We start from the raw sequence: 14,710 nt of genomic DNA, 5'->3' as shown, positions 1-14,710 counted from the left end.
TTAGTCTTTCTCCATAATAACATGTACTCCAGTCAGACAACAAAGAAACTGAATCAGGATTCTGCTTCAGTTTTACCATATCCCGCATGAAGAATGGTAATCTAAGAAAAAAAATGGAAAATCAGAACCGCATTCTATAGATGAAGGATTGAAGAAACAAAATGAACGTAGAAACCTATCTAAATTGCATACATGTCGAACCAATAACATAATCCTGTCGTGGTCAAAGAAAATTACAGATTGAAAATATAAGCATCAACTAGTCTGGTCTCATCTAAGAGACAATAGCAAGGCCTTCGTAGTTACATAAACTACTAACAGTCATGATGGATTCCCTACAAGCCCTTCTGGTCTCATCTGCCACAGAATCAGAATAAATATCAATCTATAGTATATCTCATCTGATATTGTTTCATTAATCCAAAAGAAAATGTCAACGTAATTTCAACAGAAACAAATGCTTTTCAAAATTCAGTACCTTTTTCATCCCACTCAAACTACTGCAGCCACTTTCTCCGCAAACCCTTTTACAAGTTTCTGTGGAGAGTCGCTCACAGGACTTCCAGTCTTCACTTCTTTGGATTCCTCATATGCAGCTGCATGTATACCAAGTGCAGCACGACCAGATGGATCAGGGTTCTTGGACCATTCCGCATCCCACTCCACAGCTTTTACTGTGCTGCATGCCACACTTGGACCACCGAAAACTGTCGATCTTGCAGCATTCTGTCCATAACTAGCAAATTGAACATACTCAGGTAAACAAACAATGATGCAATTCAGTCAACTGACATTGCAAAAGATGGGAGGAAAGGTGGCTCACCTTTGGAAAAAATTTCTCATAGTCCTATAGTAGTATCCTTCTTTTGTGGTCGGAGTGAGAAAAAGCAGCATTCATCAGCATTGAATCTGTTACCTGTCCAGTCAGAAACAAAAATGAAAAATTATTAATTCTATGCAGCTAAGGAAGTAGCAAGCATCTCTAGTGTCTGCTTAGTTGAGTTGTTTAGAAAGTGCACCTCTCACTTAAAATAGTGAACATGAAATAAAATCATAAATTGGGTAAATTTATCGTGCTAATTTTGAGATGTTATGTTGCTAAATTCTTAATCTGGACCACAAAGTTCAACAAGAATCGATTTAACCACATGTCCTGGTTGGGAGCATTGCAACATTATATATGAGAGTATGAGACTAATTGGAAACAGAGCATTTCTGTCCAAAATGTATATGCAAGCAAAAATTGCAGCATACTTGTTTGTTGGCGTGATCTTTCAAGCCGTCAATCCAGCTGTAACCGACACCATCACTAAACTGCTCCTTCTGCCTGTACAAGATGTGCTATAACCCAAAAAGAAAAAGTGGAAAAGTTGAAAATATATTAATTCTCGGATGAATATATTTGCACAAGTATCCAAGAAGGTGAAAATCTTCCAAGAAAAAATAAAAGAATATGCAAAACGAAATGGTTGGGCAAAAGTAAAAAGTAGCAACCTTTGGTAGATATGGCTTCTGATCATCATCAAATGCTTTGCGTAAGACCCACTACTCAATCCTCCCAAGATCAGGCCTGATCTGCAGTTACAAATGCAAGTATTCAGATGCATGAATATGATCATAACCTTCTCTTGTTATTAAATTTGGCATGAAAACAAGCAATCCCAATAATACCATTACAGCATTGAAGATATAATCTAATAAGACTAAGTATACCATAGACCATCCATTAGACTAGACATATCAGGATATGTCTGACACCAACAACTCAGCATAAAATGGAATCATAAATGATAGAATTCATAACACGTGAAAATTTCATGATGGATAAGAAAAATAACTTTTGTGAGGGAATGGGAAGAAAATAGTTGGATATCTATATCTTTTAATAATAGGAAAAAATGTCCACATGTAGTAGATCATTCCAGAGTCGTAATAAGATATTCCTATCCCAACAGTCTTATAATGAGCAACCACTATGCCAAATGTCAGTAGGCTTCAAATCACTACAATACATAAAATTGGAGGAAAAAAGAAAGCTTACTGATTGCTACCATTTTCCATTCTGGATCAATGTCCATAGCAGTCTTGATGAATTCTTTGTCGAGAAATGGTACACGAGCTTCAACACCCCAAGCTGAAGTCAATTTGGTGGCCCTCAGACAGTCCTACAGATGTAGAGCTTTAATCTGTTGAATAGTCACAAAATTTCAGTAATAAAAATCATAATAGCCATCAATGGTACTAAAATTAATCCAGTGATATTGCAAGTACATAAACATATACCACAAAAACAAGAAAAGCAGAGAACAATCCAGAGATAGTGTATAAGATACCTTCTGGCATGTTTCTTGGTGAAATCCTCCTTGTTTGGTGCCTTGTGGAAATACAAGTAGCCACCAAAGATTTCATCTGAACCTTCCCCAGAAAGAACCATTTTTACTCCCAGAGATTTAATTTTACGAGACATAAGAAACATTGGAGTGCTGGCTCTGATAGTGGTCACATCATATGTCTCAATATGGTAGATAACTTCTTCAAGCGCATCTATGCCTTCATGAGATATCAAAGCAAAGAAACAAATTATTTCTTGGAATTAATATACATCCAGGCCTTTGTCTGGGATTACTGATGTAGAAAAAAAAGAAAATTGCTGAAAAGCAAGACAATGAGATAGATTGGAAGAGAGAGAGAGAGAGAAAGAGAAGACTTCAAAGAAGAAGTAGAATGAGTGGGAGGCAGAAAATCAGAGTGAACAAAATTTGTATTTCCAATCACCAATCAATATGAATAGTCTGAATCCTACATCAAGCAATCCCTAGATATTTAATAAGGTAAAATTAAAACTGCATAAGGATTACCTGAATTCTAAATCTAAGAAAACCTAATCTCCACCCTTGAGCCTTATATATTACATGAACAGTAAAGTGAAACTCGTGATGATGAGTTCCAAGATAATCTGCAACTTCTTTTGCTGCTTTCAAATCTGGAGAACCTTGAAGACTGAAAATGCAAAGCATGTAAACATAGAGAAAACATGTCTTGGTTAAAAATTGACTACAAGAAAGTACATCTAAACCATTCTAGTACCAAAGTTTGCATTGGAAAGGCTATTGAACACTGACACCAAGAACCTTTCCCTTGACCTTTAAACATACCAAATTAACAACTTTTTATCACACTTTTATGCAATTAGGCCTAAACAACAAGAACCCAGCCATGGTTGAAATGGATTTAGGTTCTCTACCAAGTTTATGAACAGACATTTCTTGTTTATAACATGGAAAAGTGGTGTAGGTAGCATTTTTTAAGCACTTTTGGGGAAAAATTATAGAGGGGAAGGGAAGAGGACCGAGAAGACACCATTATGGTTATATAAAAGAGCATTGCATTTGATAAAGCGTCAGATTTGGTTGTCGAAAATTATAAGTACAATTACCTCCAAGCCAATGCAAAAGGTATGTAACTGTGACCCCCACTGACTTGCAGCTTCTGATTAAGCCAAATAGCGACAAGCCACAGCAGCAACGAGTGATGAGTCCAACCCTTCGGACAAAAGAACACCGAATGGTACATCTGTCATAAGTCTCTTTAACACAACCTACAAGATTGGGAAGACGAAAAAAATGTAAGGAAATGTATGAAGCAAATAGCGACAGTAAAATGAGGCACGGAGGCCAATTTAAATCTCTCTTAACAAATCACATATCTGATGATCATTCATAGCTTCAATCAAAAAAGCTAAGTTGATATCTATATCTTTTTGCATTAGACACCATTACTATAAAGCAATCGTTAAACTGCTACCCTAATATTATGATATAAGGCGGGTAGAAAGAAAGGAAGTACGTTATGCAAATTTTCAATAGTTATAACAGACATAAAATATGAAGAGGGAAAAAGAAAAAAGTGGGATGTATCTTCCAATCTAATGACTAATATATATCAGAAGCTGTTTCTCAAGAGAAGTCAAAATGACCTTTCTCTGAAATAACATATTCATTTCAATTTTAAACCAATTCACCAACTCTTCCATGGGTTCTGCTATTATTTAGTAACTATGCATATTTACCAAGTTAAAGTAAAATGAGATAATTAGCCTCCAAATGCAGATGTAAGATTGCCCGTTCTACAGACAATGTACCGAGCATATACACATGTTTAAGTCGCAAAGATATTTTTTTGCTAACAGTAAAAGTGGGACTGTAGAGTATATCAAACCCCGATCTCACCCATATACAACCAAAACAAAAAAAAAACAAAAAAGACAAAACAAAACAAAAAAAAAACCAATCTCAAGTGCTCCTCATCAAAGTTTCAATCAAGGAAGTGTAGTAAATATGCCCCTTTTACCCAGAACCTTGTTTCTCTTTATAGGCTTATGACTGTGCAAACAATAATAGGATGATGATGCTAAATATCACAGCAGAAAACCACAACACACGAACACAGAATTTTATAGAGGTTCGACAAAAACTTTGCCTACGTCCTCTGTGTGATCTCTCTTGAGAATCACTAGCACTATGGAGAATAACAACTTGATTACAAGTACTTATTGAAATCCCTATGCTAATCCCCAACCCCTTTGCTAGATCTCTCTATCACCCTTGGCTCTTCCTGCCCCTGTGTTTGTATGTTAACTGAGAACTCTCTGAGATCTCTCTTTGATCTCTTCTCTAATCTGATCTGAGGACACATTATATGAGCTCCCTGCAGCCCTATTTATAGATTATAGGTGCTGGCTACAAACATGTCACATTATTAGGATTCCTAAAACTATTAGAACAAGGAAAGAGAGCTAGCTTTCCTATTCCTAACTAGAATAGAACTTACTTTCCAGGTCTAAATCAATAGGAATAACTCTTCCTATTCCAAAACCCATTAGGATACTAGAAGAATTCCTGTGCGCACTAATCTTCACTTACCCATCTGGTTTTGCCTTGAATCCTAATCAATTTAGGCATATCAACGAGCTAAATTCACAACAATCTCCACCTTGGTGAGTTGATACCAAACTGATTGCTGCAACCTCCAGGATATCTTGTACTTCTTGAAGTAATCCTGAAACCTTCAAGAACCTTCACCTTGGCAAGAATCTTCTTGCCTCAACACACCTCAAGTGAGGAGGTGCTCCACCTCAATCTCAACATGCTGTAAGATCAAGCAGGTTCAAGTAACACTTGAACTCCTCCATGGCAATGGTCCTGGTCAAACAATCTGAGACATTCTCCCTTGAATGAACTTTCTCATTTGTTATCTTCCTTGAGTTGACCCAACCTTCGCTGCGATGACTACGAACATCAACGTGTTTCGTCTCTGCTTGAAACACTTGATTCCTTGTCAAATTGATGACCCTATTCTTCACCACAACTTCTTGTTGAATTCCAAACTCACTTATTAATCCATTAAGCCATAATGCCTCTGCGGAAGCTTCTGTTAGTACCATGCAATCTACTTCAGTGGTAGACAACGTCGTAGTTGATTCTTTAGTTGCTCTACAACTCACTAAACCTTCACCACAAGTAAAGACATAACTTGTTGCAGGTCTTCTCTTGTCTAAGTCTCCTGCCAAATCTGAACCCTCAGGACCAGCAATGCATGCTTGTTCTTGTTGTCTTTCAAACACAAATCCATGCTCCTTGGTGTTTCTCAAGTAATACAAAATCCACTTCATTGCTTGCCAGTGTCGTCTACCCGGATTCACCATATACTTGGACATAATGCTCAATGCTTGAGCTAAACCTGGTCTTGTGCAGATTCTAGCATAGATAAGACATCCCACTACTCTTGCATAAGACACATTCATCATCTCATCTAACTCCTTCGTAGATGATCTCTGCACACTCAACTGGAAGTGTGCTACTGGTGGAGTAGACACGGGTTCATAAAACAGCCATATTTTTCCCGCTTCTCTGTCCCTCCTTATCTTCACTCCTAGGATCTGCTGTGCAGCTTCTAGATCCTTTATGTCAAATTCCTTCCCTAGTTGTGTCTTTAACTTCGGAATTCTAGACATATCCTGACATGTAGTCAACACGTCACCCAAATAAAGTAGCAATAGTAAAACCATACTATCCTTGAACACATGATGATAAACGCAGCTATCCACTGGTGAGATTTGGTCATAATCGACCTTTACTTTCTGCGAATACTCCTTGGCCAATACCCGAGCTTTGAATCTCATGACTTCCTCATCATGCATTCCTTCCTTTTTCCTATAAACCCACTTACAGCCAACCTGATTTCTTTCTTTGGGCTTAGGAACCGACTCCTGAACCAAGTCCTTCTGTATGGACTTCTTCATCTGTTCTAACATAGCTCCCCTCCAACTTTCCCGTACATCATTTGCTATAGCTTCTTGATACGTGGTTGGATCTTTTGGACTGAAACTTAGAGCATACTTGTCCAATGCTATGCTTCTCTGGAACTCCTGCCCAAGTGACTGATGAACCGAGTCGTAGGTTCGCAGTACTAATTGCTCCACCTGAGCTTGTATTAATGACTGTTGTTGTTGCTCTAAGACTTCTTCCTCGATAACCCCTTTATCATGCTCCACTTGCTCAATTTGCTCCACCTGAGCTGGAGTTTCTTCCATGATCCCTTTGGTTAGAGGAACTTCGGTTGCTTTCTCTACAACATCAGTCTTCTTTTTCACCTCACTTGTCTTGACTTCATTGAACGGCATTGTCTCCTCATCAAAAATGACATGTCTACTTAGAACCCTTTTCTTGCTTACAATATCCCATAACTTGTAGCCTTTTACTCCTTTCTCAACACCGAGAAATATGCACTTGCGTGACTTTGGCCTGAGTTTGGTTTGCGCATTGTTGGAAATATGAGCATATGCGCTGCAACCAAACACCCTTAAGTTAGAATAGTCAACTGGTTCTCCAGACCATACCTCCTCTGCACACTTGAAGTCCAAGACTTTTGATGGTGACCGATTAACCAAGTAACACACATGGTTAACTGCATCTGCCCAAAACGTGTCCGGTAATCCTGCATGCAGCCGCATGCTTCTTTCTCTCTTCAAGAGAGTTTTATTCATCCTTCTAGCAGCCCCGTTTTGTTGGAGATTCTCTTTCACCGTGAAGTGTCTTGTGATTCCTTCATCCTTGCAAAATTGTAAGAACCTTTTCATTCTATATTCACTGCCACAGTTACTTCTCAAATACTTGATTTTTCTGCCTGTTAGATTTTGTACTTCTGTTTTCCACTCCTTAAACTTGGTGAAAACCTCGGATTTCTCCCTCATAAAGTAGACCCAAATCTTCCTCGAAAAATCATCTAGAAAAGTAACAAAGTACTTGAAGCCTCCCATGGACCGTACTGGTGCTGGGCCCCATACATCTGAGTGAATATAAGTAGACCCAAATCTTCCTCGAAAAATCATCTAGAAAAGTAACAAAGTACTTGAAGCCTCCCATGGACCGTACTGGTGCTGGGCCCCATACATCTGAGTGAATATAATCCAGCAATCCTTTGCTTTTGTTCTCACAATTTGCTAACTTGAATGCCACAATCTGCTTCCCAAGAGTACAATCCTTGCAGAAGTTCAGTTTGCAAACACTGACACCTTCTAGCTTACCTTTCTTGTGGAGTTCCTGCATTCCTCTTTGACTCATGTGCCCAAGGCGATGATGCCATAGCTCAGTCTTGTCTTTTACCTCAGTAGACATTGCAACTCCACCTATTATTGTAGTCCCTTGAAGCTTGTATAAGTTGTTAGATTGAATGTCGCCCTTCATCACAACAAGTGATCCCTTGAGAACTTTTGAGTCTTCCCTCTTCAGAGCGATACCTATATCCGGCCTTGTCCAAAGTACCCAAAGATATCAAGTTCTTCCGTAACTTAGGAATATATCTGACATTCTCCAGTGTTCTAACAACTCCATCATGCATTCTGATTTTCACTGATCCAATACCTAGGATCCTACACGATGAGTCATCTCCCCTAAAAACCTCTCCGCTGCTACTCTCCTCATATGTGTCGAACCATTCTCGGATTGCACACATGTGGAAAGTACAACCGGTATCCAAAATCCAATTTCTGAAAGCATTGGAGCTGGCTGCTACCACAAGGAGTTCACCGTCATCTTTATCTTGTTTGATGACTACATTGGCTGTGTTTGAATTCCCTGCCATCGCCGCTGCTTTCATCTTCCCTTCTCTGCAGTTTCTTTTCAAGTGGTTGGTAGCACCACATTTGAAGCAACCTTTCTTGTATTTTTCCTTGGATTTTGATGTACCCTTGTTACCAGATTTATCCTTCATACTCGTCAACTGACCTGTCTCATTGCCTTTGACATGAAGGCCTCCTTGAGAGCTTTTGGTCTCCCTACTCATCTTAAAATAAGATTGAATAGCTTCGGTAATCTCATCGTACTTGAGAGAATCCTTACCGGAAACGAGTCTGGTGATGAAGTGCTCAAATGAAGCTGGTAAAGATCTTAGCAGCATAAGTGCTTTCTCCTCATCTTTATACCTCACATCCACCTTTGATAAATTGGCAACACAAATCTGAAATTTATTTAGATGATCCTGCAGATCCCCGCCTTCATCCATCCGAAGACTATAGAGTTCATCTTTCAAGAAGAGTTTATCTGCGTCAACCTCTTTGACATTGTCCAATGTCTTACTGCTGTCCATATTCTCACCAATATGAACCTTAGCCGCGTAAACCTTCTTGAGATAATCCCAGGTCTCTTTGCTGTTCATATTCTCACCGGCACTAGCCAGTACATGAACGAATACATGATCAACAAGATGTAGCTCTATAAAGCTCTTTGCCTTCTTGTCCATCTTCTGCCAAACCTTGTCTGCCATATCAGCTGCCTTATTCTCTATCCCGAGAATAGCCTCGTACAGACCTTGAAGAATTAGGACACTTTTCATCTTCCTTTGCCATAATGTGAAGTTATCCTTCCCATTCAATATAATGGGCATCACATTGCTGCCTGCATCTGCCTTGTCATCTGCCATTTTAGAAACACCTTGAGCCTAAGCTCTGATACCACTTTGTAGTAAATATGCCCCTTTTACCCAGAACCTTGTTTCTCTTTATAGGCTTATGACTGTGCAAACAATAATAGGATGATGATGCTAAATATCACAGCAGAAAACCACAACACACGAACACAGAATTTTATAGAGGTTCGACAAAAACTTTGCCTACGTCCTCTGTGTGATCTCTCTTGAGAATCACTAGCACTATGGAGAATAACAACTTGATTACAAGTACTTATTGAAATCCCTATGCTAATCCCCAACCCCTTTGCTAGATCTCTCTATCACCCTTGGCTCTTCCTGCCTCTGTGTTTGTATGTTAACTGAGAACTCTCTGAGATCTCTCTTTGATCTCTTCTCTAATCTGATCTGAGGACACATTATATGAGCTCCCTGCAGCCCTATTTATAGATTATAGGTGCTGGCTACAAACATGTCACATTATTAGGATTCCTAAAACTATTAGAACAAGGAAAGAGAGCTAGCTTTCCTATTCCTAACTAGAATAGAACTTACTTTCCAGGTCTAAATCAATAGGAATAACTCTTCCTATTCCAAAACCCATTAGGATACTAGAAGAATTCCTGTGCGCACTAATCTTCACTTACCCATCTGGTTTTGCCTTGAATCCTAATCAATTTAGGCATATCAACGAGCTAAATTCACAACAGGAAGTTCCTCAAGTCAGACCCAACTAGCAGAGCTGCACACCAAGTAAATAACTCCCAACACTAATATCAGCAGAGAAAAAACTGGCATCACCCAACCTTTCCTTTCTAAGATTTCCTTTCAATACCAGGATCCACACAAAGAACCAAATATAACAACAAGGTTTTGGTAAAAAAAAAAAAAGGAATGATCTACATAGTAGTCTCAGTAAGTTCATAAAGTCTCACCCAACTAGCAGAGTTGCACACCAACTAAAGAACTACCAACACTAATATTAGCAGAGAAAAAAGTGGCGTCAACCTATCCTTTTTGAGATTTCCTTTCAATGCCAGGATCCACACAAAGAACCAGATATAACAACAAGGGTTTTGGTAAACTTTTAATGATCTACATAGTAGTCTCAGCAACACAGTTCTCAAAACAAAATTGCAAGAATGGAGTTTAATTTCTTACGTGATGGTTGCAACTAATTGATAAAGAGTGGGAACATATACAAAACACAAAACGAAGAGAAGTAGGATTGTAAGTGGTACACATCAATGCATACCTTCTCAAAAGCCTCGTGTAAAACAATGGAAACATAAGGAATCGATGGTATCTTCTCCAAAAACCATTGTGGATTGTACCATCTTCTCAGCCCTCCTGCACACATAAAATTGTAAATAAATATGTACTTAAGGCAGACAAAGTTGAAATTTTATAAATTCAGCTACGGTGAACTAAGAAGAAGCATCTTGAAAGTTATTATTTAACCAAATGAATATACAAAAAGAAAGAAACTTCTGACTCAGACTCGAGTTTTCTGATTTACACTTACAGATACAAAGTCTTTCTAGTGATATCAAACAAAAATATATATTTCCTTATAAAGCATGTCCAAACCCCCAAGTATAAAATGTATAATAAATTTGCTAAAATGTTTTTGTTTCTTCAAGTGAAATAATAGAAGCATTTGTTCCCCTGCTTCTATATCGCTGCAAATGGGCAAAAACATCATAATAAGAAGTATGCTGATCTTAGAAGATTTATATTAAAACTTTTGCTGTCTAAAAGGCTGTTAGTTGATTCATGAACCCAAATCGTTGTTAGTAACTAAAGCTCAGCTCAACTTACCTTGTTTGCTAGAGTATAAATGCCCAGGAGGAAAAGATATGAATTTTTCACAATCATCACTTATAGCTTTCATTTCTGAAGCAAACCAAATTGATCCTGCAAAAAAAATATAAAACAGCTTAAATGTGTAAGATAATTAAAGCTTCAACATATCTAACGATCAAAGGATAAATAAGAATGATCAAGGCTTAAAAGGAGGGAGGTAAAAAACACTATAACATAAAAATAAGCCACACTCTTTTATAAGTGCAAAGAAATACTGAAGCAGTAGTCTACCAGTTTGGGTGCGCTAAATCTCAATGCTAGTTCACGTTTTCTTTTAGAAATGAAGTTTTTTTAACATGTGCAAAGAAAAAATGAAGCAAATTCAAGCAAATGGTTTGACTAGAAATCAATTAAAGAAATATCGGCTGCTTTTAGAAACACAACTAAAGCTACACTCGACCTACCATCAAGACCCCAGCCCATGTACAGTGGGGTTATGCCAATAGCGTCTCGAGCTGCCATGAAGGTGTTGTCTCTTGTATCAAGGAGGACAAAGGAGAACATCCCTTCCAGCATGTCAACAAATTCTTCCCCATGTTCCTCATACTGCCAAAGATATATGTTTAATTATATTACTAAATATGGCAGAATAGAAATACACAGAAAAGTAAGGGAAGATATAACCGTTTTTGTTCTAAATCCAAGAAAAGGTAGTCACTTAAGCCTGAAGTCATTGATTGCTTACAAGATGGCCTATCACTTCACAATCACTGCCAGTTCGGAATTGATGACCCTTCAATGTTTCTCTCAATTGCTTGTGGTTATATATCTCACCATTAACGCAAAAGCTCAGCTCCAAAAATCAAGTAGAAGATTAAGTCATTGAAGTCAGATAAGTAGCTCAAACAAATCAATATCCAAATCCAATTATAAACTCTGAACTCTGCTCAGCTTAGTAAAAGCCTCGGAAAGAAGTTTATTAGCATCAACGCTAATCAACAGTAACAAATTTATGTTTCTCACTCAATCTAAAACCAGCTGCCACTAGCACATGTAATGCTCTAACTTTCCATCGACCAATAACCATGAATCAAACTAATTACAGAGCTCAGAATCCACGGCTCAACGTCCTCAAGCTAATCCAGAGCTCAGAATCTCCATTCTATTAATTTGGTAATGAAAATGCATCATCTCCCAATTCTAGCTAAGCAAACTGTAAATTTCATCTTCTCTCCAATACAATACAACCTAATCTTCATCCAAAATTGAAGTTTGAGAATGCAAGGCTGAAAGAGAGTACCGTGACAATGACGGAGGTAACAATCCCCATGGCAATGCAACCTGCTCCAATCAGGACCCCAATGCCTCAACCTATACAAACAGCAAAATCAACCACTCAACAACTAGCTAGAACAAATCAAACCAATTTGATTGGATTCGAGAGACGAAATGCGATCAATTACCAGCGTGAGAGTTGTCTTTCCCATTTGAAAGACTACCCTCTCTTCCTGAAGTTCAAATCTTCAAATGGCCTGAAGTTCAAAGCTCCTGTCTTCAAATGTCCTTTACTAAGAGAGAAGGTTCCCCAATGATATTATTTCCAAATCACCAACAGTCTCAGTTCTAATGGTAACACACTGCTTCTAAATTTGATTTTGGCAATGGTTTTAAAGTACTGCTTAACAGAATGTGCCATGATTTATTGTTTTAACTTGGACCTACACCTATGAATTTCTTTCATTTGCTTATATTGACTAGGTTTCATGTTCCCTCAAATAAGATGATGCACTTCTAATAAACTTTTATTTCTCTTCGTGCAATATTGCAGCAACCCATCAATGGGGAGGAATCACTACACATATAACAAGATGTCTCAATATTATGTGCGAGATTCTTGAGGAATATGCAAATCTTTGAATTTCTATGGTTGATCATTGTTGATTGCTACTTATTGTTGTTAGAACAGTGAAGAGTTAGAGGATGCTGGAATTTGTTGTTGGTGCTGTCTTTTATTTTGCCTGAACTGCACACTAATTGTATATGTCTTCAAGCACATGTTGTATACTAGTTTGATAACATTCTTAGTCCTGCCATTAAATCTTAAGCTTGATGATCTAATGGTTGCAATCTCAATTTCCATAAGAAAGCCAGACTATAGATTCAACTCAATTTGTTTGTCATACAGTAAAAGGAAAATCAGAATTGTATACAACATCATAGATAAGTTTTGAATCCATGTAGACTTTAGAATTTGTCTGATATCTAGGTCTCTGATCAGACTCGCACAGTAAAACAAGTCTGATATCTCTTCATGCACTTCCCTACCTCAGAGCCTTAGTTCAGCGGCTAATAAAGCCAATCAATCGCTACAGTAAATCAATTCCAATTGCTAACACCCTTTTCAGCAAATCGAGCCACCTAATCAAATTTACAGCAAATCGCATCCCAATTTCTTGAATGGTTGAAGCAGAACAATTGGGTTTAAGAAGAGAGGCAAATTGACCTTACTAGTGGCAGCAGTAAGCAAAGAAGAATTTCAGATTCTTAGGTAGTGAATAGCCATGATGACTTCTCTGTTTTCTTTGAGCCATTACAGATTTAGTATTTTGCCTTGGAGAGAAGATACCAGTATGTCTAGAACAGTAGAGAAAAAGGAGAAGGACAGAGGTGTATGGTCGTACCGAACGAACTTGATGGATGGAAGAGAGTAAAGCCTTCCCAGGATAAAATGCTAGGAACAGACATCTTCTCCATACCAAGACCAAACAAACCATTAGAAGCAGCAATATCCAGGAATGAACCACTTTGCACCTGTCCACAACTTCAAAATTCAAAATGCCCTTTTAGCTGAATATATGAGATTTTAATACAAAACGAAGTAACGAACAAAAGATTCCAAAAGCTTATCATACCACAGAACTCACCCAAAGGAAATGTATGCCTCAACATATTCGTGATGACTTCTGTTGTTAAGTGCAGAACTTCCTCTACCAATATCCCAGAAGTAGAAGTTTGATCAGAGACATAAGAGACCCTATAAGGGCGAGTGTTGAATGCTCCCAGACATTTATTACGCTGCAATGGACTTTCTTGCTAGTCGATGACCCTTTGGGGTCATATTTGCTGACCTCGAAATTCTGCCACAGTAAATAGCACTCAAGTACTACATGCAAAAGCCAGAAACAATAGTGCATGAACGCATTAAAACACCAATGCCTTAAGATACAGAAACAAATGCATAGCTTCCTCATCCTAAGTTCATGATCAGTTTCAAATAAAGGTCATATTTTCTTGTTAACCTTAACAAGAATCTGCATAATCAAACCTAAAAGACCCCCAAAATACTAATGACATTCTCATCAACACTACTTCAAACCCACAATTCCACTATCCAATTAGCAATAAATACAAGTTTTCTTCACATTAACAGAATTGAAGAAGGAAAAAGAACCCAACCTAAACTTACAGGAGCATAAGCTGTTCCTTCACAAGACACCCAAAACAGGTCACTCCCAGTATCAAGCGCCATCATAAACTTTATTACCGGCGTCCCCAATTGCACCGTCGTATAATGCGAACTACCCAAAACAAAACATCAAATCAAATCCCTAATTTTCAAGAATCCCAAAATCTAAAAATGAAAATTTTGAGAAAATGAAACTAAAAGTGGAAACTTTGAGAGAAGAAAAACGTACTATCCCAAAGAGGTGATCTGAAAAGTGGAGTTGCCGTCGGAGAAAGCGAGGTTGTCGGTGGACTCGACGAGCTTGCGGTCGAGTTCGGCGTAGTACTCGAAGCTGCCCTTCTCGAGGAGGTTGGTGCCGCCGGCCGGAGAGAGCTTTCCGGCGGCCTCCGACCACTACTTGACGGGGTCGGAGAAGCGGTGGCGCATCTCAAAGCTGAAGACGCGGCAGCTGGGAGGAAGAAGAAGAAGAAGGGT

At 38.4% G+C, this 14,710-nt stretch overlaps 1 pseudogene; it reads right to left on the bottom strand.

Moving 5' to 3' along the window:
• Window positions 1-116: 116 nt before the first annotated feature.
• LOC112185775 lies at window positions 117-13,606 on the bottom strand (annotated as a pseudogene).
• Window positions 13,607-14,710: the final 1,104 nt, after the last annotated feature.

Source organism: Rosa chinensis, chromosome 2, assembly GCF_002994745.2.
Source record: "Rosa chinensis cultivar Old Blush chromosome 2, RchiOBHm-V2, whole genome shotgun sequence".
NCBI lineage: Eukaryota > Viridiplantae > Streptophyta > Magnoliopsida > Rosales > Rosaceae > Rosa > Rosa chinensis.
Note: the sequence above shows the minus strand (reverse complement) of the source record. Positions and strands in the feature narration are given on the sequence as shown.